Source organism: Culex quinquefasciatus, chromosome 1, assembly GCF_015732765.1.
Source record: "Culex quinquefasciatus strain JHB chromosome 1, VPISU_Cqui_1.0_pri_paternal, whole genome shotgun sequence".
In the NCBI taxonomy this organism is placed as follows: Eukaryota; Metazoa; Arthropoda; class Insecta; order Diptera; family Culicidae; genus Culex; species Culex quinquefasciatus.
Window position 1 is genome coordinate 128166857 of NC_051861.1, and position 4587 is coordinate 128171443.

Here is a 4587-nt window from a genome sequence, read left to right on the forward strand (position 1 = left end):
TTTTGAGTGCAAAAAAGGACTTGGTTTTTTGTTATGAAAGCTTTTTTTTGTTCGATTGACAGCAAAGTATTGCTTTCAATAAAATTTGCATGGAAACGATTTGTTTTTTCTACTCAATTAAGATTGAAACAAAAAAAAAACTTAAAAAAAAGATGAATCCGTTTTAATCGTGTGAAACGTCAAACTGATGCAGTGTTGCCAACATTGCTGTTAAGTTTATTTTTGTGCGATGTGTTTTACATTTTAATGATCTGCATTTTACTTTAATTACTCAAATTGTATTTAGCAAAAATATTTGAGGTGACTCAAATCAGTGGACTGTGCAAACATAAATTTTAAGGCTTTATTTTTTGCATTTTACCCATTTTTTAAGTAATCAAAATCAGCTTAACGTGTGAAGCATCAAATTACTGTCTTTTTTGTCAAATTTGTTAAAAAAACTAAGTAACCAAATTCGGTGTATGGTGAAAACTTCAAAATTTAAACATTTGTTGTGGTGCATTTTACCCCAATTAAATTTGGAAAAATCATCAAGTGGACAAACTAAGTTTATTGTGAAAAGTCAAATAATTTTCTTTTTACTCAAACAAATTTTGAACATTGACCAAATTCAGTTTTCCTTTTTGGTTTGAAAAATTTCTGATCAGTTAATTTTTGCCCAAATCTGGTTTGAATAACTTTCAAGGTGATCAAAGTTTGTTGTACATTTCATTAATAGTTAATTTGAATTCCAATTATATTTTAAAAACTGTTGAAATTACAAAAGCCTGTTATTACTCAACTTTTTATTTCAAATTTTTAAATATTTGATTTGCTAAATATTTTTTTGTAGTGTCCAAAATCATTTTGACGTGTAAACGTCAAAAACCGAATTCCATGCAAGGCACCTAAATTAGATAGGGTAAGGTGGAGTTTTCAGTTGTCAAAAAATAGTGAACCCGATTTAATATACGGGTCATTCCAGGTCAACTGAGTACACTTTTGGACTCGACCTTCACCGATTTGGACCAAACTTGGAGGGAACGTTCACCTATCGATTGCTAAGAGGAATTCTTAGTTTGGTGCTGATTGGACCATCCCTCTATTTTTGGCACCGCCCTCTTTTTTGACGATTTTCAAAAAAAACTGTTTTTTTCTTTTAATCATAACAAACTACAAATTGCATTTTATAGAAAATTGTCAAAGGAATTTGTTAAAAATAAAATTTTAACACTTAAATGCCCCTTAATAATATACGTTTCAAGTATTAAAATTCACTTTTGAAAAATTCCTTACATTTTTATTTGTTTCATTTTGTCACCATCGTGTTCCCCGGAAAATTTTACATAAAAATCAATGTAAACCTCAAACTAAAATGAATTATTGGCGAGATACAGCGGTTTTAGTTTGATTTTGCGCAGCACTCGGAAGCACATGGGGTACTCTTCAACAAAAAGGGATGAATCCCGCATAGTTCGGTTTTTATAAGTGAGAAACTTATTTCGGATTTGAATTCATAGGAGAGATAGGAGAGTGCTGCGCAAAATCAAACGTTTTTCAGTAAAATCGCTGTATCCCGCCAATAGTTCGTTTTAGTTTGAGGTTTACATTAATTTTTATGTAAAACTGTCCGGGGAACACGATGGTGACAAAATAAAACAAATAAAAATGTAAGAACTGGTCAAAACAAGGGTTAACGTTTTATTTTTATCGGATTCCTTGGACAATTTTGTATAAAATGCAACCTTTAGTATGTCTTTTGCTCAAAAAGTGGCAAAGTTATGATTAAAAGAAAAAAAAGTTTTTTTTTGAAAATCGTCAAAAAAAAGGGCGGTGCCAAAAATAGAGGGATGGTCCAATCAGCTCCAAACTTGGGATTTTTGATAACTATCGATAGATGATCGTTCCCTCCAAGTTTGGTCAAAATCGGTAAAGGTCGAGTCCAAAAGTGTACTCAGTTGACCTTGAATGACCCATAAAGGTTTTTAGAAAAGTGACAATTTTACCAATTTTCGTGCAAATTTCACCTGATTTTTTTTATGTTGAGTTGTTGAGCATGTCAAACAATGGGCAAAAAAAAAATTTAGCTGAATTTAATTTTCTGTAAAAATATTTTCGTTTAAGAATAGCTTCTCGAGCCAGTTTGGCATGCGAACAAATGCGAGGAAATTTGTCAAAAAATTATTAGTTTTTTTATTTTTTTCTTGGAAATTTTTTATACAATATCTGGCTTTGGGGCTAACAATTTTTTGACAACTGGAAATTATGCTTTGAACCCTTTAAGCAAGTTTGAAGGTGAGTTCTCCAAAAAATAGAAAATTTTAATGAAATTTTTTTATAAATGAGCAATTTCAGCTAAAATCACGAATTTTTCTGGTACTTTTGTACCCGACCCTCTCCGATTTCAATGAAACTTTGTAGACATGTTATCCTAGGCCTATATAAGTCATTTTTGTGTATATGGAGCCAATAGTACTCGAGAATAACATTTGAGGTATTTAAATATTTTAGTATTTTGCAATTTAAAGATTACTGTATCTCGAAGCCGTTGCATCGTATCAAAAAGTAGTCAAAGACAAACTTGTAGGAAATTGGACGGGCTTTCTGATAAAAATACACGCCACTTTTATGACATTTTTCAATGTTTAAGTTTAAAAGTTAAACCTTCAAGATGTCACGATTTTTTTTTCGCTCAAATTTTTTGAGGAAATACCCCAAGATGTTACCAAAAGACTGACGAAAAATGCAGGATGGTATGTCTCTCCTAAAAAAAATACAAAAATCATTAACTAAAACTGTTTTTTTTTTTGAAAAGTGGCCTAAACGTCAAAATTTTTTAAAACCGGTAGTGGGAATCGATTCCCCAGATAATTTTACATAAAAGTCTTCATATTGACCATTGTCCTATGTCCAATCCTTGGGAAGATACAGCGGTTTTAAAAATATTTTTTTTGAAAAAACGGGATTTTTGGCATTTTCTATATGACAGACTTGGTTTTTTCAGTCTCGTAAATATTTTTACCGGAAAGCTCGTCCAATTTCCCATAAGTTTGCCTTTGACAGCTTTTTGATTTATATCGTTTTTATATTTACGTAATCAAATTTACTATCCTGGTTTCTACCACACTGAAAAAAATATTCTATTTTCATTAATAAGCAATGTAATTAAGCTTATATCTGTAAGCCCTTACATCCAATTGAAATGCTGTCAAAGGTAAACTTATGGGAAATTGGACGAGCTTTCCGTTAAAAATATTTACGAGACTGAAAAACCAAGTCTGTCATATAGAAAATGCCAAAAACCACAAAAAATCCCGTTTTTCAACATTTTTATTTTTAAAACCGCTGTATCTTCCCAAGGATTGGACATAGGACAATGGTCGATACGGAGACTTTTATGTAAAATTATCTGGAAAATTGATTCCCACTACCGGTTTTTGAAAATTTTGACGTTTAGACCACTTTTCAAAAAAACAGTTTTAGTAAATGATTTTTGTATTTTTTTAGGAGAGACATACCATCCTGCATTTTTCGTCAGTCTTTTAGTAACATTTTAGGCTATTTCCTCAAACATTTTGAGCGAAAAAAAATCGTGACATCACTTTCAAATTTAAGTTTTAGACTTAAAAATCAAAAAATCTCATAGATGTGGCGTGTATTTTTGTTTCAGTGTATTTTTTCAGAAAGCCCGTCCAATTTCCTACAAGTTTGTCTTTGACCTTTTTTTGATACGATGCAACGGCTTCGAGATACAGTTATTTTTAAATTACAGAATACAAAAATATTTAAATACTTTACGCCCTTCTCAAATGTTATTCTCGAGTACTATTTGCTCCAAATGCACAAAAATGGCTTATATAGGCCTAGGATAACATGTCTACAAAGATTCATTGAAATCGGAGAGGGTCGGGTACACTCAAAATCAGAAGTACCCTTCAAAAAGGGTTTTATCTACCCTTTATCTGTCATCCCAAAGAAAAAAAACCCTTTTTGAGGGTTACTTCCACCCTTTTTTTCAAGTTCACCCGTCGTCACCCTTTTGCAAAGGGTTACTACCGGTAAACTTGGAAAAAGGATGGAAGTAACCCTCAAAAAGAGTTTTTTTTCTTTGGGATGACAGATAAAGGGTACTTCTGATTTTGAGTGTACAAAAGTACCAGAAAAATTCCTGATTTGAGCTGGAATTGCTCAAATAGTTTTTTTGTTTAGCTCAAATTCTTTCTTTTAAGTGGGTGGGGGGGGGGGGCTATTCTAAGACCAAAGAAGCCATTTTTCGTGATTGGTTATTCCAAACAAATCTCCATAATATATATATATGTATATTTTTTTTTTGAAAATCTATTCTACGTGATGGAACTTTCTGATATATATGGTGTCTTGAGCAAAGTTGTAGGTGATGAAAACAATTCCTAACAAAACGGTAAAAGCTTAAATACAACATTTTTTGATAACATTTTTCACAGAAAAAAAAATTCTTCACAGAGATATGATGATTTTAGAAATCCATGCTTCTTCAAAAATGTAAAAAATATATCATCAAAAAGAATAAAAATCAACTTGAGAAGAAAAATCAATTTGGCAATCAAAAATTACTTCATATTTTTATTT